Below are 27,853 nucleotides of genomic sequence, written 5' to 3' on the forward strand. Positions count from 1 at the left end.
ATTGCAGATGGTGCTTCTGATGTTGCAAGAATATAAAAGCAGATTATTTTGACAATCTTAGCTATAGCTATCTGAAATCCTTCCAAAGACAAGACCTCTAGGTATTTATAAGTGTTGTCAAATGTAAGGTTTAAGTGGTCTTGAAATGGCAATTCCTGTTCAGCAATGAGTTATGCACTGCTCCTAATCCAGAAAAACCATGATGTTTAGGAATAATCATATATCTGCTTACAGACTGTTAAAATTAAACATACGTGAACATTAAACAAACCTTCTTTTGGGTCAGCATTCAGCCAAAAAGATTTGAGAGATTAAAACCAAAGATAATAAAAGGATAAAGGTACAAACAAAGATAATACAGTTTCCCAAAAAAGAATTTATTTTCCTGGTTTTCTGAGCCATCAGCTAGAAACCAAACCTTAAGAAAGATCAACTTGCAAGAAGTTGCCTTTATGGTACAGCACTTACTAGCACAGGTGCTTTGGACTGCACTGGGTCGGACAGGGACGAGCGAGCGTGAAAACAGCTCAACTCCAATCTGGCCAAAAACAGGAGCTTGGGACTCACCTAAGTACTTACTTGGCTTCTCAGGAGGGTGCGTCAGCTCGTGCTGACAGTTCCCTGCTCCTGCCACTCAATTGCTAGCCGTCTTTGACTAGTCAATTTACAACTCTGTCAGGTAGGTCTCCAAGAAATGCTATCACCACAGCGTAGACACCGCCATGCCCTCAGAGCCTGCTGAAAAACCGTAGGCAGGGAGCTTGCCGGAATTAAATACTGTTCCTCTCTCCCCTGCCCTTGCTCAGCTCAATTTAGCTGTTGTTTGAATTCATTTGTTTTCTAACTTGCCTCTGGGCTTTTAATTACCATTACGGCAAACAACACAGACAGTGTTTATGGGTCTCAAGTAATGATTCACGAGAATTATTTGTTTACAGCGTAGGTGTTTCACATGCTGATTTCTCACAGTCAGCCAAATAAGAGAGACAGCTTCAAAATGCTATGCCACTGGACTGCTGGCCACAGAACAACGCCCTGCTTGAAGTGTGACTTGCAGTATCAGCAGCTGAAGCCACAAAGATGAACTTCCCAGCCCACGACTGTGATACTAGTTTGAGTCCACTAATGCTTACAGCTATTTCAGACTTACGAAAACATTAAGCAGTAGTTTCACCAGAGTACAGTATGGGTGCTCCTCTCCAGTTGCCACACTCCATCACAGGCCTGAAGGTCTGAGTCTTCTTTGAAGGCAGGCAATGTACATGCCTCATACAGAAATGAGTTATCAGACTCTTAATCCAGCAGGGCTCTATCCCGCTGCCTTTGGTGTTCCTTCTGCCACTGACACACAGAGCCACATGGATTTTGCCAGCAGCTGCAGAAACAACCGACTTTAATTCAGCTGCAATCATTATGCCAGCAGCCAATGCACAACTCTGGCCCAATGTTTGCCTCAGCTGCTTACACTGAGGATGCTTTTAGGCTGGGAAAATTGTCCCCTTGGCCATTCTCCCTCTGCCAGTTCAGCTGCTCTTCAGCAACGTCTCCCCATTCTCCTCTCTCAAACACTGTGGTGTGAGATTTCTTCATCACTCTAAGTGCACTTTATAATACTTAAAGAATCCCAGATGGGAGAAGAGGGCAACCAGCCTTCTGAGCAGTCTTAATGGCATTTAGTGTTTTGAATGTATTAGCCTCAGCCCTCCCCAGTGCTCTAATGCACCTTTGACATTTTCTATATGGAAAGCACAACACCTCTCAGTTCTCTTTGCCAGCTTTCCTTGTTACACTGAGAGCAGAAGAAATACCGTTAACAATCCCATCACGATAGTTGGATGACTTCAGTGCTACATCTCTCAGATGATACATAAAATTATTTATAATTCACCATTTGCCACATGTAATAAAAGTCAAGGCTTCAACTGATACAGTCAGAAGCAACAACTTGTAAAGAATGGACAGCTGCTCTCAAGGGAGGAAAAGGAAGTCTTGGCTGGAAGCAGAAGTGGCCATCCTTTTGTCTCCATGCCATTGGTCCTGTCCTGGGAAACACCCAGAGGCACACGTGGCTCCTCCAACAGAAAGGGCTACGAATGACACGTCTTGACATCAGCGCCCTCACAGCAACAGAAGGATGAGGTTTGGCTGTGAGGATGGAACTACACAGCTTCAAGCCACCCACTTTCAGACAACAGTGAGCCCTCTTGGTGTCTTTCCTCCCACTGGCTACCTAGTTAATTTTTTTATGGAGTCATCAATAAGCACTAAAAGCTTATTGCCAAGGAGTAGATATTTAAGGAATTCAAATAGCTTCATATAGGAAGGTCTTGTACAACCCAACACAGTTGAGCAGTTACACAGCTCAAGGGTTTTTTTTCCCCCAAATACTAAACCACTACGTGCGTGTCAACAGCCAAACATGCGATTCTGTAAAATCTTCAGCAAGTTGGACATGTGTGCTTGTTTGTAGAAAGACCAACACATCAGGAGAGGCCTGTTACAAGAAGAAATCAATCTGAACATTCTTTCTACTTGGTTGTCTCATAAATTTCAAGTTTTCTGTTATATTCTTGTGGCTACTTTTAATAGAATTTGTGAAAGTATTTTTCACAAATAAGGAAACAAGTCTTTTGTTCCCCTAATCTGAGTTTGATATAAGATGAGGTATCAAAAAGTATGTGTTATAGACAAAAAAATCTTCAGAAAACTTAAAGAGCTTCGATGTGGGCTTCTACAATATCCTGAAAGGAGTTCAGTTTCACTAGACAAATTCCTGAGGATACAATAATCTACTACTCAAGCAGACTAACAACAGCAAGAGGAATGGTGGTCAACCAGAAGTGAAAGCAATGACATGAATGTAAAGAGCTGTTCAAAGCTTACTGAGTGGAATGACTGAGCCAAAGAAAATAATTTTTCTCTGAGTGTTTTAATTAAGTTTTTGAACTGTGCTTTTTAATGTTTTGGCATTATTTTCCCGGTAAGGAAGAGTTGAAGTAGATACTAGATGTTTGCCAGCCACAGAAAAGTGGTATAATTTCAGAACATGTTTCTTATTAATTTCTTTAAAAACCCCTCTGAAGTTAAAAAACAAAATGGAACAAAACTGTTTTCTAAGTGATTTTAAAACTAGTAATATATCAGGGTGAGGGTGTGTGTAAAAAATTACAAACCATTCAAGCACATGTTTTAAAACATAAAAGGTATGCAACATTTCAGACAACACAGAAATCATGGATCATGTTCTAGACTACATCACATCTAAATTAAGAAGTGAAAAAGAGAAATTTCTGAAAAATGAAAAGAACAATTGTGGAAAAGGAAATGAGAATAAAAGGGAGTCCTGTACATGTATAAACTGAAGATAAGGCCTTGCCCAATCTGCCTGCCTTCTGTCAGATTGTCTACCATTCACCTAACCAACTTCCAAACTACCCATCCTAACATTTATTAAATTTATGGCAATTATTACTATTAATTGGCAATAACTGGGTACCTAATAGCTTGCTAAGTGAAAATCATTCATGCTTTTTTCTCCAAATTCCTTAAGTACATCAAATGCAAGTAGGTGGGACTTCAAAGGCAAGTGAAGGTACTAACTCATCTCATACAGCAATCACACCCAGGGCACCCAACCTCTCAAGACTTCAGAATCCTATCACATCACAACCAAAAGCAGCTACTAAACACTGGTTGTGTCATTGTTTACATAAGCAGATTACAACATCATGGTCTCATCAGTTCAGCTATTGTGTCTTGTTAGCTTAACTAAATTTCAAACTCCGTAAGGAGCGGCATTTCCCCCTGAAGTTATTAAAGGGTAGATTTCTTTTAATTAAACTCATTTACATGACTAAATTAGATTTAATTACTCCCATTCATTTCACTAATACCTCTCTTTGATTGGAGAAAGGCAACTTTTCTAATTGCTTAAAACAGGACTCAGTGGGTCTTTCCTAGTACAAGCCAGCAAGAGGAAACAACAGCTCTACAACTGAAGGAAAAAGAGACTAGAGCAGATTTTTGGGTGTTGAACATGCTGGACAACTTTTTACTACTAGGCTTGTGTTGTGCATGGTGCAAACTGACAGCCTAAGAGGTACAAAGAAAATAATAATGCTTATCTGTAACATCTAACATTCATAGCATGATTTAAAGCAAGTGAAAATTCACTACAAATTCTTTACAAGTATCTCATACCTGATCAAGAGATACCTGATCAAGAGACACACTAGCAAACAAATAGCAATTAAACATGCTTCCCTTCTTTTTACTTCTGAAATTCAGAAAAAAAAAAAATCAAAAGGTTTGAAATTGAAGAACTCAAACAGTTCTTCAACCTCTTTGCCTGTCAGCCAGAAAGCTCACTGTTTTAATTCTGAATTTTCATAATTGCAACTTTTGACATTTTTTCATTTTCAAGATTTCAGAATTACAAGTTTCCAGGGGGCTGGTGTGCATTTTTTCCCACTTTTTTTGCCAAATATGAGCACAATCCAAACCAGCCTCCACACTGACCCATCCCTGTACCACCAAGAAAACCAAGGACAGACACATGAAGACTTCCCTTGCAAGTTCTATACAAAAATGACTAACATGACAAATGCTAGTAGGAAAAGAACACCCTCTGGAGCCTTTATACAAGAGCTGTTGCCAAACGACACTAGCATGCCATGGACTGTCCCAGCGATGTGAATATTCCCATTCTTTCTCAGAGCATCCTTACTCCCAGAAAGTACAGAGAGCTGGTGGCTTCGTCAGCCATTTCCTTCAGCTAGCCTTCGGCACAGCAATTCACATTTTCGGTGACTGCTGTCAGTCACTGTAAGATAACCCAGCACTCTGCCACAGAAGCACAGTGACATTTGTAGGTCTCAAGAAAAGGGGCACCATTGCTTATACCACAAAACTTTAAGTCATGGAGCTACTACCTAAAAAAACCCAAATTGGAATCACAGAATCATCTAGGTTGGAAAGGACCTTGAAGATCATCCAGTCCAACCATTAACCTAACATTGACAGTTCTCAACTACACCATATCCCTAAATGCTATGTCGACCCTACTCTTAAACACCTCCAGGGATGGGGATTCCACCACCTCCCTGGGCAGCCCATTCCAACACCTAACAACCCGTTCTGTAAAGAAATGCTTCCTAATATCCAGTCTAAACCTTCCCTGGCGCAACTTGAGGCCATTACCTCTTGTCCTGTCACTTGTTACTTGGTTAAAGAGACTCATGCCCAGCTCTCTGCAACCTCTGTGGTTCTGTGGCTAGCAACCTGGAGTTGTAGAATTTAAAAAAAAAAAAAAAAAGAAAAAAAAAAAAAGAGAAAGCCATTATTTGCTCCTTGACCCAGTACCCCATTTTTTCAGGCCCTGACAATCACATAAGTACAAGCAATGGGAGAAAAAGCTGAAATTTCTATTGATGTATTTAATAAAATAAACAGCACACAAGTTATGTTGGGAGTGGTAGCTATTCAAAGCCTGAAGGGGAGACCTTCTGCAACAAGCTGCAGACAAATATTTAAGAGAAGACAGTGCCTGCTCCTTATAAACAAACTTATCTCAGGACGAAGTTTTGCTATTTTCAACACTGAACAGAGAAATACGGTGCAGAACACAGAAGTGACATCAGTATTCTAGGGTCTCGCACACAGCATCTTACACATAATACTTGCCTCCTTTTACACCACATACTAACTTGCTATCTAAATTATCCATGAAGCCAAAGAGTCAAACTTCCCAATAGGCCAAAAGAAGTCATCCTCTTAAACTCAGTGGGACCATCTGCACAAAACCCTGCCCCCAGTTTCATTCCACTAGTCATTGTCTTGTGTCCTTCTACCTCTGTAACATGCGAGCAGAAGGAATTATGTACAGAATGTACAATACACTGAATTTCAAGACAAATCCATGCATGGCATCAGCGATTTCACTCATGCTAACTGGAATTTTGCCATTGGTGTCACTGGGAGCAAGGCTGGACATAACTTTCTGAACACACAAAAAACACCCCAAAAACCACACAGGTCATGGCAGGGACATTCAGGTTTTGTCCCATATATTTCTGTTCATTCCTACTAAAAATTTCCCATATTTACTCATAACAAAATTTGATATATATATATAGCAAATTTGCACTTTCTGTCCTCAAGTGCTCCACAGACTTAAAAATATTATTTATGGCCAATTAAGTAAAATATACCTGGCCAAAGTAACACAGCGTACAGAAGACATCAGCAGGAAATTTTAGGCAAGATTCTAAGACTTGAAATGGAACAAGTACTCCAATTCTAGGTGATGCCAACACTGTTGCATATTAGCTTACTAGATCAAATGCAACCCCCCTAACTTCCTTACTTTTTTTTTTTTTTAGTTAATCAAAACCTTAATCCACCACAGTGGCATTCTGTTAAAATTTGGCTGTCTTGAGCCCACCGCTAAGAACAGCATACCTGACCTTTGTAAGAAATGCAGAAAAATAAGCCTCTGTTTAAAGATTATTAAAGATACTGTGTGCAAAACAGTCTCTGTGCTTCACAGAATAGAGTTAATGATATATTTGCAAATAAAATAATCACACTGATCTTTTTTCAGATGTACACGGGGATGCAGAATGCAGTCATGCTTCTAGGAGTGCATTTTAAGATATCCTAGTTCAGAAGAGGTGAATGAATCTTATATCTCCAAGACAAACGCAAATCTCTCTAATATTTGGCACCAGTTCCTTTCATTAGATACAATTCTTCTGCCCCCTTTCTCAACATGCAAGTAGTATTTATCCAACCACACATGATGTGTGGCCTAATTATCACTCCAGTATTTTTCAGGAAAAAAAATTAGTGTAATTAACAAGGAAATAAGAAACAAGCCCCCTGCCCTGCTTTTTTTTTTTTTTTTTAAATCAGGTTCAGTCGTAATCACAGTGGTTGGAATAAAACGTGGTATTTTGATTCTTTGCCAGCACTTAATAGATTTTGAAATTCATGAAATCTTTCAAAATAAAAACCTTACCACTCTTCTGGTTACTTTTTCTCCTCACCCTTCAAGTAATCTTAGTATCTTCACAGTTTCTTCATCAAAAAACACTTTGAGTAAACAGTGTCAACAAAAGTCAAGCTAAAATACATACTTTTTATAGGATAAATTATCTGTAATAAGCACATGGCAAATCTAATCCAGATCCATAGGAAATGGAATTTTTGATGGTCACAGAAAGTGAAGCAGACCTTCAGGTATGCACAACTAGAGAGAAAAGCAGCAGAAGGCAGTGAAGAGACTTAAAGCGGCTTCAGGAGATAAAGAACCAATCCAAAAGCATACATTACTACTGTATGTGTACGCAATCCGAGGGCTTGAAGCTACACATATTTCCTCAGGTGCATTTCCCAAAGTCAGTGCAAAAAAAAAAAAAGGTCTTCCCATTCATAGGCATTTCTAGTCTAGGATTTCATTTTGAGTTTCAGGTTGAAATGCTTTCAAATTTGAACCATAAATGCAGTAGAAATAAATTATGAGCTTCTGAGATAATGCATCACAAGCAGACTGAATGACTGAAATTCCAGACTTTGTCAGTTCGACTCAAAACTGGCTCTGGGTTTGTCCATTGTTTTTTAGTCCATTTTTACCCCAGTTTGGCATTTGTTGTAAAATCTGCAAACTGTCATGGATTGAGATTATATTGCAACCAATCTTCACAGAACAAGTTTCTATCTACTCAGGACTTCAACTGGGTGTATCATATGCTCTTTTGCACAACAAACAGCACACAACCAGAGGAGAAAAAACATGCTTTTTTATGTCTACTATCACACAGATTCAAACCAAAAAATTACCATCATGGTTCCTACTTCCGCTAGCTTTTGCTCTGTTCCAGAAGCTCATTCATCAAATTTAAAGACTTGATGAGATATTTCAACTGCAAGAGATTTGTCCTCAGCAAAGAGAAACCCTTAGCATTTTCAGCTGGGCAGAACTGAGATTCAGTGCTTGAGCTGGTGTGCCTGGATTCCTGTCTCAGAAATGGTCCACAAACCTAACTGGGGTGTAATGCATCCCTTCCCAACCCCACTGCAAGCTTAAGTCAGCATTTTGTAATTAATTTTTAAGCAACAGTCCTCTTTTGTACCCTTCCTTCCCTCCAGTACAAAACTACAGCATAAACACTGTCTGGGTGAGGGCATCCTACTGCTCATCCATTACCAGGCAACATTCATCATTTGCATTTCACCCCCCTGTTGTAGAATTCATCACTGGAAAGACCAGACATCATGTTGACCACTTCCAATAGGTTTTTGAAATGGTAAAGGGCTGCCTTGCTCACCCTGAATATCACTGTTTCTTCCCCATATAATATTCATTGTTATTCTCACATTAAAGCTAAATACATTTAAGGGAAATTAATATGCAGAGAAGGAAAAGAAGTCTGGAGGAAAAAAGTGGTAACTCCTGCCATTAACAACCGTTCACCTGCTACCAGCAATAGTAACCGACCATTCCCTCTTGAGGGCCACTGGGGATGTGCTAAGCAGCTCTGAAGTCACTTCCTTCTTCTTCATCAAACAGACACTACCACTGAACTCTGATTTCAGGGTTTTCTGAACAACAATAAGGCAGTAATTATTCAAAGTTTTACTGTCACATTTAGGAAATCACTTAAGAACATGGTTAATTTCAGGAATACCACGCCATTACCTTTCAAATCTTATGTGGGAGAAACTGCTTGCTTGGTTTTATTTTCATATGAAAATTTTTTCATTCCCATCTCACAACCAGGTTTCCCCTATTTTCACAAGAATAAAGGTTATTTGCATCAATCAGTCTGAAGGTCTGAGTCTGTTTGTACTTTGAACTACTGTAATTTCCCCAAACTCAACTGAAAATGTGAGTAAGCATCTGAGTGGTGAATCAAGAGAAAAAAAGTTGGGGGGTGTGGCTACGGAGGAGGGGAGAGGTTTGTTGTTAACATCAAGTAAATGTTTCAGCATTACCTGTCAAGAAATACCTGAATGATTTGGGGTCATTTGCGTCATACACTATGTAGGCAAGCTTTGTATTTCAGAACACAGAGAAGGTTTGGAAAATGTAAATGCCTATATGAGATTGAAGTATGTCTTGAAAACTTCGATCTAATCATGCCCCCTAACAAATGCTTTTGCTGTCGAGTAAGGAAAAAAGAAAAAAGTGCTGTTTAAAATGTTTGATAATCTGACAAGGCCATAAGGCTTAATGGAATCAATGATTACACACAGATGGATGATTAACTCTCGAGGTTTAATGTTAAAAAAAGAGTGCTGGATTGCTACTTAATGGAATTACGCTGCCCATATGGAAAAGAACTATACCCTGACTATACCCAGAATTATGGAACAGGTGGTAGATCTGGGCAGGACTGCTTGGAATGCACAAAAGCATTCTGAACTTGTAAGTGCCAGAAAAAAGAAAAAAAAGTCTTCCAAACTGTGTTAACTTTTTATGTCTGAGAATTGTAAATGGGAAAAATTAACAAAATGATCCTCAAAGCCCCTTGTTTCAAGAAACAATCCTAGCAGTAATATTTGCCTGCATGCTGCAGCCTTGCAACTGTTAAAAATACCCATGTGTGATTAAGGACTGTTGTTGAACTCGCACATGACAGTAGGTCTCCATTTACAAATTTACATGAATGCTGTAATCTGCTATGTTGAGCCTATACACACACTACCTCCACCGCTTCCCTGAAGAGCTCCCAAAAACTAACCAGCTCCACAGCAGTGGATCCCAAAAGGACAGTCTTCTGCCATTTAAGCGCATCCTACTCTCCCCAGCAATTTCTTGCTTACAAAGAAAGAATCCCAAGGCCACTGCTATAGGACAGCACACTTTTTACTGTGATGCCACATTAAAGAATTGCTTCTTTTTCTGGAAAGAGCCCTATCTGATTCCATTCTCAGTAACAGCTGTGACCCCTCATTCACCATCCTGAAAGTAATTAAAAGTAAAGTACCTCACAGCCTTTTCTTCTGTTTTTTGTCTGATGTCTCTTAGGCTTGCCAAACACCTTATTGCGGCAGCTCTAAGGAAACCTGTTTTAGTCAATACATCAAACACTCCAAAATCGTTCATGGGATACAGTCACGAGCAATGTTACAGCAATCCTTTACACATGCCACATCTGAAATCACCATCCTTGAAAAGATGATCTGTATCCCAGCCTCCACAGCAGGTAATGTATACACAGTCACCATTCCCTTCTTTTTTTTGACTGCAAGCACTAATCAGTTCATGCCTTCTATTGTTTTCCCTGGATATACAAGTCCACTGGGATGTTATCTGGCGGCTCATCTACAGACTTTACAAAGTCTCTCTGATAATTCTTCTGTAACCAAGATGGAAAACTGCCACTTTGAAGACCTTTGTTCCATTCCTGGCTTTGCCACAGACCCACCGTAAACTCTCTTCTCTGTACCTTGGATGAAAAGTGTTTTGTGCAAACAAAGTAGTACTGCCAAAAGCTTCTGTCCACAAGACTCAGAAAGCAATCCAGCTAGAAATCACATCTGGGTTTGTAGTGCAATAGCTGCAGTAGCCTTTAGAATGGAGACAGGACTGGGGATTATAAGAAGGCTAACATGTTCCAAGATCCATTTCAAAAGCAAATTTGGTACCTAGACATCCATAGTCTTGCGGGATTGAATAGCATCACTAGTACATTTACGTAATAAACACACATAATTAAAATGGCATAGCTATCTAAAAGGATCTACTTATGCTTCACTAAGAATAGCTTGCTTGTTTAGTTCAAATAATTTCCAAAATGACATCAACTAGATTGGAAGGAAAATATTTTTAAGTGAAAATACAGTAGTCCACAAAATAATGTTCCTAGAGAGGAGGCACTTGAAATTCACACCTCATACTGGTAAAACAGCTCCATATGGAAATACCCGAAGTCACACTTAGGCTTTGCAAGCCCAGTTAGTAGAAAATTAGGCTCTGCAGATTTCTAAATTAGGCTTCAGACCTAAACTCATTTAAATTTTGAGACTGTCATAAGCAGGGGGTTAGCTTAACGTATAGCTGAGGCATGATACGAGACCCCACAACCACTCTTCCCTTCCCCCAGCCCTATGCCAGCATCAGGCTGTCCATTACCAGTCACCACACAGCTCCAGCACAGCCCAGACCAAATACTGAATTTAGCATGAGTCTGGCTGCCCATTATGGTTGGCTTTCAAGCCCTTTACCCAGGTGATACAGGCCATTTTCAGAGAGGATGAGCTCTTGCTCATTCCTCCCAGTGTAAACACTTAAAGGCCCAGTTGTCACAAATGACCACTCAGAATACACTGAGGGGGCTTTTTTCCCCCCATATAATTTATTCATGTTATTCTGTAACCAAGGAAACAGAAGTGATTTTTCTCTCTCATCCAACGTTTGTTCTTAAGGGTTGAGGTTTTTTAATCCATAGGGTCTAATAGTTGTTCAAAACTGAACACCAAATTACATCCAAAGAAGGTCAGCATTTCAGACACAGAATCAAGATGTAACTCATTTCTTTCATTACCTCTATTGCTAGGGGTCCCAGCACCTGTGACTGCCCTATCTTACCTAGCTTGAGTAAAGTACAAGCTTTTCCAGTAAGTACTATCTTCCATTATCTGTTGGTCCCAAGCATAACAGAGCATCTGTTTCATATGATAAAAGACACACTCTCCAAGTCACTCAGGATAACCTGAGCATGGAATTGCTCATGCACTTCCATTAACTAGGTATCTGGTAGTCATGGACTTGGTTACTGCCCTCCTAGTAATGATGACTGCACTGAGTCTTTAAGAAGGGCTCTCTGCCTTTAAATGAATTTCTATAAGGCAGCAAACAAAGAATTTACAGCAAATCTGGAGGGAACAGCAAAGGAGTCCTGCTACACTGTCTCAGCCTGGCTGCTCTTCTCATGCCAAGCAGTTTAACTCCACTGACCTAAAACACCAGCTGTGCCACTTCATGTTGCCCTTTCCTTTCTCATCATTCTCCAAGTCCTGGGTGAGGCTGATCTCCTGGACAGTAACCTTTCCCTCACTCCCTCCCTCTCCTGCGCTCTGGGACCTCTGGTAACTTGACATCATGCTTCACACACCATCACCACTCCTGGTGTGAAAAACAACCCGTTTGCAGTTCCTGTCACGCACCAAACTTCCTAGGTCTACCTCAGAGAGTACGCTACCTCCTTTCCTGTCTTCCTGATGAACATATCACATCTTCATGTCATCACATCCATCTCCTTTTCTTGAATCCCCCTCCCTTTATTCTACACATAAAGCAATTCAAAGCCTGCAAGATTTATCTCCACTATTGGTATTTCATGCCATGAGCTGATGGACTTGAGAGGTCCCGTGGACAGGATGCCATAACACAGACACAACAAGGCAGAGAAGCGCTGAAGGGGAGGGAATGCTCTATTACAGAAGGGGAAAAAAGATTGAAGAAAACTGAGTGCCTTTCCTAGCTGTCCACTGGGAATAAGTCTGGCAGCTGAAGCAACCTTTCTAAAAAAGCATGGCATGCTCTCATTCATGAAGTAAACAGGATGGGTTTTTCAGCATAAGGTAATTCAACAGAGGGAGTCTTTTGTTGGGCAGGTAAAATTCTTCTTAAGGTTCTGCAACTCAGGAGGCAGCCAGGAACACTCAGTGCTCAATGCCACTAGCCAGCCCAGCTTCACACTGGAACAGGATGAGATAATTGCACACTGTGTTCCCATGAGAGCTAAGCAACACCACTTTACCATGATCTGAAGCAAGTGTGCTGTGTAAAAGCCCCCTGAGCAAGGCTGTAATTTGCAACAAGATCTCCTTCTGAATGTCTTTACTAATGAACTGGAAATGCAAAATACCTGGACCTCTATATGGCCAGCCACTCACTCCAACACAGAACAGAAAACAATCATAGTTCAGACTAGTCTTCCTACTTCTCCACCTTTGCTCCTGGGACCAAATCTTTTTTCCAAGACGCAGAATCCCATAGAGACAGCCCCAGTGACAGAGCAGAAAGTCTTTGTTCTCTAATCTCTAATATGAAGTAATTCTATAATATTAAGACTAATAGTATCTAATGCAACACAACTCCAACAGTCGTTGCCCAGTCTGATGACTTCTACTGACTTAAATATCAGCTGTATTATTCATGAGGCTTACTTACTCTACCACCATAAGAAACAAAACAACAAACCAATATGGCTTCAAAGATATGCCAGGGGAGATGCAAAAAGTCATAAACAGAATTTGAACTTAAAATACCAGGGAGCTCTAAATGTGCAAAATATAGACCATTTGAGGCAGTAACTCATTTGGTTCTTACGATTCAGCAATTCTGATGGCAGTAACTGGCAGTAGAATTACTGCACAATGTCATCCTTACGGAACATAGGGTACTCTCAAATTAAATTGGTACCACTTCTGTGCTGCCATTAAGATGACTTATTTGTTTCTGATTAATTAGGTTTCAGCTTCTTTCTTTTTGGCATTACATTTTCCTCCTGTTCAGTCTATCTGGACAGTCTAGGTCTGTGTTGGCACAAATCAGTCACTGTAATTCTGGATCAGAAATCTGTGGCTTTGATGAACCTGGCTTCTGGTTCCTGTCAATCTCTATTGCAGAGTATCACGAGACACACAGACTCACACGCACACATACAATGCGAAATCTCTGCAAAAGAGAAAAAAAAAAGGCAGCCGTGACAAGGTTGGCTTTTTTGGAACCACAGATAGGTGCCAACTAAAGGTCCTAGCAGCTTGTCTGCCAAAGCTTAAAAAGCTACGACAAACATTTGTCTCCTTGCTCATTTGAAGGCCTCATCATTGCTGGAGTGCTGGATTGCTGGAGGAAAAGGCTGGGGGGAGGACAGAGCTTCACCCATGTAAACTGTTGCTACGCCTCTGAAGCCAGTGGAGTTACTGGAGTTACAGATCAAGGATCCTGCCATCAGTATTTTTGGCAGACAAACTCAGCTGAGCTTGCATTGCTGCTAAATTGTCAGAGTCTGACACTGCTCTTACACAGCAAGAAAAAAACACTGATCAGGAATTAAAACTAATGGAGTTATAACAATTTAAGGGAGAGAAGAAGCTGATGTATTTTACATGGTTCCATGTGAAATTATGTAATGCTTGGAAATTGTGCTTTTTTTTTGGCAAACAATATATGGGGTCTCCAATGCGCAGATGGAAGAGCAGCTTATATTTAATAAAATAAAATTTGACATTCATGGCACATTATCATATACAGTCATACATTATGTATGATATAGACTTGGTATAGTTTACACACAGTCTAAACGTTTATCCTACAGATGGACAGGGAATTAGAGGGATAATAGTCTACATTATAAAAATGTTCCAAATGTGCACTTTTCCAACCACAAGTTAGTAGAAAATCAGTTAGAAGTAGAGGACAAACCATAACAATTTTGCAATTTCCATTTTCGTGCATTCCCACCAGCCTTTAGAAACAATCCCAGAAAATTAAGGTACTTCTAGACAAAATACAAGCCATGAACTTTTTTTAAAGTTCAGGAAGAACAAAAGGGACCTACTTACTAATAGTATTTTCCATCAACCCTCTGGCTTTTTACTCATCTTGGTAAAGAAACAAAAGAGGCTAGTCACCACTGACTGTTGTTCATTGTAGGTTTCATGAGAAAACATATACAGCAACTAAGACCAAACCACATACTGTTCCAAGCTACTGCCAGCATCTCAAATACCACTGCCCGCTTCAACCCTCATGCATACTTTCAACCAGTTTCTCCTGCAGAGTTTGAAGAATATGTACTTGAAATGTCTGTCAGTCAAGGCCAGGAAAGCTGGGCGATACCACACACTGCCCAAATACAAAGCTATATTAATAATTTCCCATAATAGTTTTTAACAAAAAACGAAAGTGTTTTTAAATAGAAGTTCTACTGTTAAAGTACCTTAATTTAATAGAGGCAGAAATACGTATCTTAATGCACAGAAGCAGAACACACCAGATTCTCTGGTTCTTTAAACCACATGTGTCTATTCTTGAGAATGTTAAAACCAAAATATATACCTATGAATTCTTTTAATTAAGCTGCTTATCTTAAACTTTTATTTATAGATATTAATTTTTATCTCTAGACATGTATTTTCTAGCAATGAACATTTTCATTCTAAAGTGCCACTTCTTGTGCAGAACTTTATAAAAATGTCAAATGAAGTAAACCTTTCCATCCAAGTTCTACCTAAACACTTTTCCTGTTTTAAAGTAGAAAACACTGTCACATTTTTAAACGTTTAAACAACTTTAAAGTGAATTTTGCTATCTTTCACACTATTCACAAACTCCTTCAAAAGCCATTTATAACTTTGAGTCTCTCTCAAATCATCCTTGTCATAGAATTACCCACTTTTAAGAACAGCTTTGAGCCTCATGTAGTTTCATTGAGAAATTACACATTTCTGGTTATGTCCAACGATTGTTTGAAACTGCAATTTTCAACAGTTCATTTGACATGTTGGATTGGATTGTATTGTTTACAAAAACGGAAACCTTGCCTTTATGGAAAGCATAAACCTTCAGTCACTTCAGGGAAAGTTTCTTTTGCCCAAACTTTACAATTTTTGAGAATAAAAAAGCACAGAGATAAAATTTGCTTTTAATGGCAGAAATCACCATTTCCTGTTTCTGGATTGTCTGTATTGTTTCCAGGTGCTTTGCTCAGTTCTCTAGGAACAACGCATAAGAAAAGTTTGTCATAAAGAGCAGCTCATGTACTATTCTGAAATAAGTTTGATTTACTGGGCACACAGCATAATTTATTAAGTCCTTCCAGTTGTTTGTATTCCTTTGTTTATGTGTTTGTTAACATTCATCTTTTACTTTATCTGCACATGATCTAAATAGTATATGCTCATTGTTAGCACATACTTAAAGCCTACTTAAAATTTCAGTAAAACACACATCAGAGCTTTGCACAGAGCTTGAAAAATGTGACTTGCCATTTACCTCAACTTTTTCAAGGCAGAGAACAACCGTCATGTTCTTTAACATGGCACAATAATTCTAGACGGAAAACAAGCTTTCAATGAGAAGCTACAGTTTCAGTGAGAAATGAGAAGTCCTAGAGAGAAACTTTTCTACTGAGGCAGACTACGGAATCAGTGATCAACAAGAGTTAGGCTAGAATCGGTTTCTCTTCTCATCTTAAGGTATACTATCTGGTCAGAGAAACACAGTGAAATTGCCCATCTCTGCTTAAGATGATTTTGCTTTGCATAGTAATATACCATTTTCATAAGACTAGAAAAGCCCTCTCATTACATAATGACTTCAAGACTAACAGGCATATTTTGTGGGATCTTACCAAAGGCAGCTCAATGGCTAAAAAGTTACTGAGAAACTTGCAAATACTTTTCAGGAAGAAAAACCATTGGCACCATAGCAACATCCTTCAACTGAATTTCTGAGGGAAAATCATTTTGTTCCTCCCATTTCTGCTCAGTAATAGTGAGTTAGCAGAGGACCAACCCATGAAAATCCAGTCCGAAACCAAGCCCTAACTGCCAGCAGTACCTGGCTCAGCAGTAGGCAACAAAATCAACAGCACTTTTAATTAAGAAGCCGAGAGGCTCTTTTCTTAATTTTAGCACCAGAAGGAAGTTTGAAATCATCTGCTCTGTTTCCTTGTGAAATATAAATCAGTTAGGCCCAAATGGAGTTTTTGTAAAAGCACTCAGTATTTTCGTCTAGTGATTTGAATTTGTCTAGCTAAAATGATGAGGTCAACACTGGACTTCATCTATGCAGAGGACAGGCAGTGCATAACTCAGCAGAGGACTCCTACATTAAACAGCCTACACTCACAGCATCAACAGCATGATACCAGGGCTTTCTTTCAAACTCATTTTTCCCACTGCCTGAACTTTTTTATCTAGTCTAGAAGTCTTGTGACAAAGCATTTAACTAAGGTAAGCATCATGTAATTAAATATGTCCTCCTTGTGGATTCAAATCTGCTTGCCTGACCTCTTCATTAAATGCAACTTATGACTTGCATTTCCTTGTGCTGTAGTTTCTCCTCTGCTGTGCACAACAGCCCCTTAGAACTTATTGCCCCACTACAAAGATACTTACAAACCCAAGACATGTCACTCCACCCCTGCCTCTGTAGAATAAAATGGATAGATTTGAGTTCTAAGTCTCTCCACCTTCAGCCTCTATATCCACTCCCCAATTCTTCCCTGAATTTTCTGCAGTTGGGGATAAAGCCCTTCTTGCCCACATTGCCTTACTTCAGGCTCACTTTGCATGCTATCAAAGTGTTTAGAGGGTCCTAGTGTAGCAATATCAGAATACCCTATATTTCCTCCATCAATAGTCTCCCTAAATCCCAGCCACAATGCCACTAAAATGAACTCAGTAATAAAAGAGACCAAGTTCCAGTATATTACAAGTCTTTAGCTGCAATATTCAAGGTAATAGCTCTCTCCATAATCATTTGTCATGCAATTTTAGACTCAAAGCTCAAAATTAATTACAAACATGAAACAAATCATGCTGTGAAAACATATATTATAAACAAATTATGCTCTCAAAATGGGTAACTTACAGCCTGGAAAAGTAATTGATAAACTTAAGTGCTCACAAATAATTGTAAAAATGACAGGTCAAGTGATCACTGAGTGACCAACATATAAAACTAACCAGCACAAGACATAAAACATATAAACTGGGATTGCCACTCACTTTATCACAAACTGTAAATAAACCATATGGGCTTCGGTTTGGGTTTTTTTGAGTTTCAGTGCTGATGTTCCTGGACAGCATTTCTAAACCAGAACCCTTTATCAGTTAAAAACCATTCTCAATCTTCAGCTTGATCCATTGACTCTGACATAGGATTAACATTTTTGTTAAGGCTGTAACAAGATCCTGCTTCATTCTAATCCCAAACTCTTATGTGCTCAACATTTTGTCATCAAGCCTCTGTATGACTGGCTATCTTGAGAGTTTAATAGGATTTAGCCTCCTGTACCTTCCAGACCAGGCTTCACAACAACGACATTGAATCAACAATCGCATCATAGAATTTTATCTACCTTACAAAGCTCCAACTATCTATCACAAAGTTACTGGCTCTCTGAGATATGATCTGCTTCCCTGTGGACACTAATTTCAGGTTACACTTAGTTGTCCTACGACACTGTTTGGAAGAATCCAGGATCAGCTGATTGCTAGCTTTGCTCCCAGCTGCTCTGGCTGAGGGACAACAGCATTCTCCAGCTGTTTATTACTGACCATCCTCTAGAAACTCCAGCCACCTCCCCACAGCTCTGTTGGTAAGAGCACTTCCTTATCGACTTCAGGCCAAGTCAACAATTACTGCAGTGATGCTGGTGCATCCCTCCTCTGATGATCAACAGAAAGCACCTAAGACAGACATGACTTCAGACGCAAGAAGATCACAGCCTAAATCCAGAAGACGACATCTTCTTCCCATAACCTTCTTCTGTGGTTATTGTTGCAATACCTCTGAATTGATTTTCCTTGAATTGACCCCTGAACTTCCCAATTTCCTTACTAGGATGTGCATTCAAAGTCATTCCCCCCACTCCTGAGGAGCAGTAGTGGTTTTCCCAAATTTTAATGCAATTTTCAAAGCAAATTAATCAAGAACGTAACAATATCTAATAGCTATTGTCTATTGTCTACTATTTGGCCAAATATTATCTAACAGATACTGTACAAGAAAAATGCTCACTTATTCAAGCAAGCACAGCATAGCAGCTGCCTTTAACTACACCAAATATGCACTTATATACTGTCAGTCCTGTCAAAATAACAACCGTCTTGCATTCAGTGTCAGCTGATACCGAAAGACTTGCGTAGCACAGCTTATTGTTCATGATGTTAACTCCATAGTACTTAATAAAACCCACAGAGAAATAATGCAATTGAAACCAGGCCGAGTAAGACATTAATACTGTGCATTTTAATCAAAGTGAGAGATATAATTATTATCTCTATGTAACTAGAAAAGCTGAAAGGTTCTAATGGGAAAAAATAAAACCATCTGTTTACTCTAAATCATTAAATGAGTGCTTTAGGACAATGTCATCCCCCTAAAGCCTAAAACAATTTGGGCCTTAAGCAGAGATGCAAATTGATTAAATCCAAGCATATTTTGCCACAAATGGCTGAATCAAAATATCATTGAACAAATCGTAATTTCTGCCACACATCTCAAAGACAAGCAGAAGATGTTTTCCAATTCCTGAATTTGCAGACACAAACATGATTAGTGCCTTTCTTCTAATCCAGGTTTAAAAAAAAAAAAAAAAAAAGCCACTGTATTCTTTATTTTAGGAAGCCCGAACCCCAACTCATGTACCTACATCCCAGTCCAGGAAAATGAGGCTGAACATCCATTGTCTGCACTCCTATAGTGCTAAGGAAGTCCAGTCTCTGTGCCTTGCAGCTCTGCTCACTATACTTTTAACAGTTGTTATCAAGCCCTTGGGGGCTGACAGTTCACAAGGTGTTTTAACGTGGCTATTAAAACAGTGCTTTCCCTTGCCTTCAAGACAGTATTTTAGTTGCCGGACATCAGTAGCACTGACCAGACCTGGTTTGCCTCCTCCTCCTCCCTTGCAATGTTTTTCCCAGTGGTATATGCTTAAGCTCCAGGCCCACAAGGGTGTGTAGTTCCTGACACAACTGGAGTCACTCAACAGGATCTGCCTAAACTTACTGACAAGAAGCTAGGAGGAGAACAGTACTGGTTATGATTTCCTTTCCTCAGGCATTTAGATATTGACTCTAGGCAGCCCAGCTATGAATGTAGATTAAGCTTATTTTTCCAAATTCATAAAAGAATATTTTGTTTACACATACCTTGAGGAAAAGAAGATGTTGCTTGCCTCCCCCAAACATGCATACATCCAGTGCATCAGTCTCTTCAACACTGTCCTAACAAGGACTCTGCAACAATACCCTGCTCCTGTGGGTGACAGGGTAAAACACAACCCCCAGTTCACAGGTAGTTGTTGGGCTACACATTTCCCACATGAAAAAAGTTTTCTCCAGTTGTGTTTTCCACAGGTTTAGAGATAGCCAATGCACAGATAGACAATGCAGGTCTAGAACATACAGATATCGAGGCTCAGCATGTAGAGGTTTAGTATATGTACCTATTGTGACAGGCACGTGTTGACAAGCACCCAAACATTACCATCTTACTAATGGTAACATCTGAGTACCTGCATCCTCTCATTTAAATCTAGGCTTGGTTCACTCTAAATGAGAAGTATTTTTTCATCCTGGATTAGTATTTCTGCTGAACTTGAAAGAGGAACCTCACTTCATCCAATGAAGATCTGCTGGAATACAGCATGGATACAAGCAGCTTCAAAGAGATATCTCAAGTTTCATCACTAACAGAAGTGATGTAGATTTCCAGTTTAAGTGATATGCCATGAAAACAATTATCAAGACACAGCCTTATAATTACACTACAGGACTTAAATTTCATTCCCAATCTGCCCTTTGTGACCAAATTCCCCTGTCTCGTTTCCTCACCTGTAGAGAAAAAGGTAAGACTTACCTCCCTACCTCTTCTACCCATCTTGTCCAGGTAAACAACTATGTATTTTGGTTGGGGGTTTTTATTCAGTTTCAGCCGAGAGAAGCCCTTATTGTTGTTTTGCCTTCACAGGTTATTAAGTGTGTAAGCAGAGATACCTATAATGAAAAGCTTTTAAACTATAGAAGCATGATCTGTGAAGAGCTGGAAAGGAATCTGAGCAAAACAAGTCAAGTGACTCACCTCAGAGAAGACAGCAGGCCAGCTAGGAATGCAGTGCAGATCCCGCAGTGTTAGGTCAAATGCTGTCTAACACTCCACAGCTGCCTTTTTGAGGAACTTCTTGGAATCTTAGTGTTTTTCTGAAACAAGTAACAACAATATAAAAGTTAACACAGGTTTTTAAATTCCAGAACGTTCCCTCCTACGATTCCTCTTGAGTAGCACTCAAAACCTACAAAGTAACACTTGAGTTGTGGTGACTGAAATACACAAACCTATTTTTCTCCATTGCTAGCATTGATGGATTTTTCTCTCTATCTCCTACTAGCTATGCACACCTATTTTAGTTACATTTGACGTATACTTAGTGTAGCATTCATTATGAACTAAAAGCTTAAATGGGTTTGTCTTTACTCTGAAGGGCTTACAACTCAAAGACAAACAACGGAATAAATGCTGTGAGGAAATAAACATATACAATACATCCAGACGAAGTTTCTACCACCATATCATATTAGGAATTAAGTGAAGCATAACATGCAGCTGGGTCCAGTTGCAGAACATAGCCCTGTTGTTCACGTACTGGGACTACACAGACTGCTCACATGAGCAACATCTCCTACCAACGAGTGGAACCCTAGTGACTTACACCAGTCACCCTACTGACGTAGTCAGTGTTACAGTCCTCCAATGAACAACCCTTGAAGGGAACTGGGAAGGCAAAACAGGGAAGCAGGAACATGGCTGGAAGCAGAGAGGGACTCTGACTAGCCCATGACAGGCTTCCTCACATATATTCCAGCAGTATTACACCATTTCATACTAGCAAAGGATCAGAACCAGTATCTATCACACTATATCAGTTTTAGATGTCTTTTAGACCTGAAGACTTTGCCATGACCCAAACGACCTTAAGAAAATAAAGTATCCAGTTCAGATGGCAATGTAAGCCCTCACACATTACTTCTTCTCAAGACAGGAGAGGATCAGCCCCCGCCGGACAGAACAGACCTTAAACACAGTCATTTGAACTGCTTTTCCCTGGCTGCCAGAAGGCACAAATCTGGTTGTGAAGCACAAGGTTGTGCAGCTGGACTTCTTTTTCCCCTCCCCCTTCCGAACAGGAAGGCTCCTGACTTACAGGAGACCAGACCTTACTCCTTAGTCTTTTCCCACCTCATTCACCTGACAACCTCCTCCACAACAGACATCTTATCAGACGTGACTGATTGCTGTAATCTGTACTCTGGGCAGCCATTAAGCAAATTACCTGAATCATTGCAAGGATTAGTCTCATTAACACATGATTAGCATCAAATTAAAATAATGAGTGTTTAACTTCTGATGTCTTCCAGTTGTTTGAACAGCTTGATCAGCCACACCAGGCTGGCAGGGAGGTGGTGGGTGTCAAAGAGTCAGTGAGAAAAAAATAAAAATAAATAAAAAGGTAGGCTGTACCACACAAGACAGACTGCAGCTGACTTGCAGAACAAAGCACAGTCGTTCTCAGAGAAAGCTCTGTGCAAAGTTCACTAGCAAAGGGCAGAAGCAACTGGCCAACCCCAAACCTACGCTCTGTTTAGCATGTAACACTGCCTCCGCTCTTCGGGAGCAAGGGTTCACATGCCAATAGTGGCATTACCTGCCTCTCCACCCACAGCTGTAACTTTCTTGAGGCAGTTACAGTGACAGCTAGACATATTAAACAGTAGGGGAGCCAATGCCCATGATTTCAACACAGCCACTAAAAATGACAGGCTGAGGTGAGTTGATACCTTCATTCTTTGTTGCCTCCTGGCTGCTGACATGCTTTTTCTTTTCAAAGTAAACCCAAAGCAGGCCCCAAGTTCAGCCAAGCTTGTAGTTGGAGCAGCCCTCACGCTTCCTGCCACCTACGGACTTTTTCCTAGCCACACTCCGAGTTACCCTCCGATCAGCTGTGGTAGCAGTAGTTTGTCACGCTGGGCCTTCGGCAGGAGGAGGGCAGGCAGCCTCCAGCTCTCCCTGGGGTTCAGCTGAATGCTGGTAGCCACATGCTGCTGTTCTGTGCCCCACAACTCAGGAGCAAGGCACCTCTGCAGACCTCAGATCACCTCCTTCAAGGACCAGCATGTGCAGCACAGACTGATGTTACTCAGTAGTGCTGAGAAGCCTCTGAACCTACCTCCTCCCTGGCAGCTCATTTCCACTTCTTCCTGCCTTGCAAAGCCCTCCTACAATTGGGTAACGGTCCCTAACATAGTAGAGCTTTATCTATGTCTCAGCCTCACACAGCTGCAAATGTTCATAACTGGGGGGTTAAAAAAGCTTCATCTCCATTAGAGCTCTAGTGCAAAATAAAAATGTTTTCAAGAAAAATTTATGAGTGTCACTGCTTACTGCACATCGGTTCAATTCGCAGAACAGTTTTGGTACACTAGCAACATTTTGGAGGGAACTAACCCAAAACCTCTGTTCTGTGTGCACGCTAAATGCAATCCAACTCATACAGGGGGAAAAAATTAAAATAAGAGCAGCTTTGAGTGGTGACTGGTTTTTCAGAAGCACCGAAGCAACCTGAGGTGAGAACCCTCTATCCAGGGGCCTGGACTAAGGGAAGCCATGAGCAGAACCCAGCAGCACACAGTGTCCACGTAAAGGCCTCTGTACCAGCTGCTCTCATCTGCCCCCACCTGCACCAAATCCCTTGCTAATAGAGGGACAATTGAATTAAACAGCCCACTGCTTAATCACAGCCTGTTTACGTTATGTTCCTTTCTTTCATGATTAAAAATGGACCTGGGGGTGGGGGAATCAAACCTGTCTCAACTGTAGCAAAGAACTATGTGAGCAATTTCAGTCACTGTTTCTATCTATGGAGGCTGAACAGCCATTTTTTTGCTGTTTGTTCATTCTCTTCAATTGCTCAAACTACCAATCTGCCTGGACACTGTATTAGTTATGCAGCAGCTTGCTACCACTGCCTGGAGCACTGCCCTCAGAAAGCCCACCTGCTTGGGTGCAACAAGCAGCAGACATCACGAAACCACTCCTCCTCTCTGTCAGTTGAGATGGGCTGCGAAAATCATCTTTCACTGCTTGGTATTTTCAAGGTGATGTGCCAGATTGCCCAGAAAGTGCCCTTCTTCCTGTAGTAGTTTCACATTAATAAATGTTTTCAAGAAGCATAACACTTGTTTTAAGCATTCAGTGCTTAGCATATCAGTACTCAACTCCCCGATTCAGATTATTTTTCCTGCACTAAATCCTGAGCCCATATGTTCAATGTCACCACTATCACTGGGAAGGTCCTCCCTCCTGCAAGCCCATGAAGTCCCCAAGTCTTTCTCTTCTCGGTGCGCAGAAACAATTTTCCATATCCCATGGTCACACAGGAGGAATCAGATTGCCACTCCTCTTCAGCCCATGTACACAGTCCTCGGCATTCAGCAAAAAACAATTTGTCTCATTTTAGTCTCATTTGTCTCACATTTGCTAGTAGCCATGGTTAATAATTGTAGTAGTAGCTATAGTTACTGCACATATGGAGAAATGTGGTCAAAATGACCTTAATTAGCAATAGGATAGACTTAGATCTCCAAACCCTAGAAAACAGGTAGAATGTCCTGGACCATAAAGAGAAAGTTTGGGATTGTGTTGAGGATGAGTTATTTGACAACCTAGCAAAGTGACTATTTGACTACTTAACTTGTCAATAAAACTAACTTTTGAGTGTCCTGAAAGTGAACTATCTTCATTATAATACTAAAAACCACACCCACAGGTCAAAAAGACCCCTGCCCAGGTTAAGACCCTTCCCCTGAGCATACATAGTAGCAGAAGTACTATGTAAGCCATATTATAATTGTATGTTAATCACTAACCAATCAGTATCTAATAGGTGTGTTTGGAAAAGTACTAACCTCTGATTTTTGTGTATAAAAGATGCATGAAAATCTGCTGGTGTGCTTGATTTGTGGAAAAGTCCACCAAGCACCCAGGACTAAATAAATACAGTATCTCTCCTGAGCATGTTAAGATTGGTTTATTGTACGCCAGGCACAAATCTGCTTTTTGGATAACAGTGTTGAGGTTTGTCTCCAGAAGGCGCTAACAAAATTTTGAACAGCAATTAGTTGTCATGCATTAGCTACTGCGTTATGAACTGGGAATACACAACTTCTATTTTTTTCCTACTCTTTCAAACCATGTTTTCCTCCTCTGGACAATGGAAACAGTGGCACAAATTCTGTGTGTTACACTTGCAACCAACACCTTTTTTCCAGAATAGCTATGTTGGTCAGGATTTGCTAAACCAGCAGAAGTCTCAGTATATACATACCGTAAATCCAGATGCTTTCTTACCTCACAAGAAAGCCTCTGGTCGACACCTCCTTCTCAAACCTGCTCTACAGTCCAAAGAGAAAGTGAAGCACTTCCATTTAATTGCTTATTTTGGCAACACTTGCAAGCTTTCAGATTTTCACCAATGCCAGCTCACAACTCTCAGGCAAAGCCCACTGGTGCAATCTATCCATGACTTTACCAGCAGGGAATGATTTACTCTGTCAAATTCTATCTATAAGTGAAAACTGCACAACTGAGCCCGTGACGGCTTCACAATTCAAATATGCATTTACTGTCCCACAAGCAAAGAATACTCTGGATTCCTCTTGGTCAACATTTACATTCTATAGGTTTATAGCTACTGATGCCAAACTCAAAAGACATCAGGACTTTTTTGCCATTTGACAGTGGGACTTCGCTTGTGAACTTGAGAGACTAAGTTTGAATGACACCCACTGGTTTAGTGTAATTTATTTTTTTTAAACCCAAGGCTTTTGCCATTACTTTTACTGAGAGGAAGAAGAAAAAGGGGCTGTTGGGTATTTTCAAGAAACTTATGATCCATTTCAGTTACATCTTGTGCATAAAATTTGACAGGTCAAAAGGGTGAGTGATTTATGAAAAACTCAAAATCAAATTAAGGTACACTCTGAACGTTTTAAAACATAAGATTCACTGTTCTAAGGATTTTATCCACGCTTCTATTTCCATTTTTGAGTCATCTCCAATGCTAAAAGAAGGCAAAGCCAAAATCACATCACCATGAATAATCCTGGAAAGCATTTTGCTTCAAAACCTCTCCTTTTTGAGCTGGTATCTTGTTAACAGATCACCTCTTTTTCTGATTTTTTTTTACCTACAATCAACTACTTTTTCTCCCTGCAGCTGGTGTGTTGTTGAGACTGAAGCAAAGTCTCTCAAAAGTCTCAATTCTTTCTAACCTGCTGCAGCTTATTTGGCTTTATTTGCATATGTATTTAACAAGTTTTTGGCTGTCTCTGATTCTCCTGTATGTCTGCAGAGCTGAAATCAAAGCCTTGCTTTTCCCTGCCTTACAAAACTACAGTTGACTTCTTCAGAGGCTCCCTGGGCTGCTTCCAGTTCAGTTCATTCACCATGTCAATGACAGGCATCTTCCCCTACCTCTGAAGGTGGTGTGAGATCTGAATATGCAGGATCTGGACCTAAATGCACACTCAAACATTTCTCTCTCAACGAAGGAATTGACAGAACATGTGCAGCAGCCAATGTTTAAGCCTCAACATCTTGGTTATTTATTCTTTGAAATGCCACAAACCATAAGTACGTATTATAGACAAATCACTTGTCAAAGCTCTTTCTTAATTTAATTAAAGCCATTTTTTATTCAAAGAAGTGCAAAGAAGCAACTTAAACAGATAACATTTTTCACACTTGCATAAAATGAAAATAGCCAAACTAAATTTTGGCAAAGTATATAACAACAAAAGATCCAAGCAAAGACTATATATGTGCCAACTTTCATCTCTGCTAAGACGTTAGCAATGAGTTACACAGACAAAGTCTCCTAGTTAAATTTCTTATGGACTCCTGACCCTTCACATGCTACAAACACACCAGTGATGTAGCTGTGGCCCTGTAGTCCTCTCCAACAACCACACTGGAGTTGGTCTGTGTTACTCCACATTAGTGTGACTTCCTGTGAATCACCAACAGATCAAGCAGCAAAATGCTGCTTGAGTTAAAAATACTGTACCCCAGAAGCATCCTCCACTTTTCCAGTGTGGCAAAAGCATATGTCAAGCATCTGTAAGCACCACGAGGAACATGCTGCCCTCCCAGTGTTAGTAGGCAGACTGTGTACAAGTTTTTCTGCAGACATGAATCATTAATTTGTGAGGGAACCCTGACATAGCCACTAAAGCACCACTCGGCACAGATCAAGAACAGAATCACTAGTTGAATGAAGATAGACCATATCATCTTAGAGTTAAGTTACAAGGTGCTAATTCACAAAAGGTTTTCCTTTTGCAGTGTAAATAGATTTGTGACTTCTATGTGCTTTAGTAAATCTGTAGTCAAATCTCATGCATAATAACAAAGGTCTAGGTTCAACAGTGTACAAACTGATCAGGTATCCTGAAAAAGTCTTGGAAACATTTTTTCGTTATGGCCTTAGTCAAAGACTCCTAAAAACCACACTCAAGTGGCCTTTTTTAGAAATGTTGTGTTCAGCCCTCCTCCCAGACTCTGTAGCCTGTAATATGAAACAATACTTGATCAACAGGGTTATGGGGTAGTCATTTGCATCTATGCAGATTATAGCCAGTCTCTGGACTCTTATTTCACAGCTGTGCCCCATCAGGACAAAAGAATCATCCAAACCCAGGTGACACCGCAGGCCAATCCTGAAAAGAAACACCTTAAAGCTGAGCAAAGCGAATTTGGGATCAATAATACCAAGGCAAAGGGTTTTGCTCTAACTGAAGTTCACAGAAATTGACTGGGAGATAAAGGGACAGAAGAATTCCTTTCCCATTTTTGTCAATTAAAAAACCACAACTCAAGCCTAGAGGCACTGTAAGGGAATTCTGCAGACCGGGTCACACCCACCACCCAGCTAGACTACTTTTTTTATATCAACAGTTCCCAACATGAATGATTTAATGCACATTAGTAGCCATCGTTACTGTCCAGAGTAAAAAAGCCTTCTAATTCCTTTGGTTTTGTTCACACCTGCTG

Source organism: Strix aluco, chromosome 4 (genome assembly GCF_031877795.1).
Source record: "Strix aluco isolate bStrAlu1 chromosome 4, bStrAlu1.hap1, whole genome shotgun sequence".
NCBI lineage: Eukaryota > Metazoa > Chordata > Aves > Strigiformes > Strigidae > Strix > Strix aluco.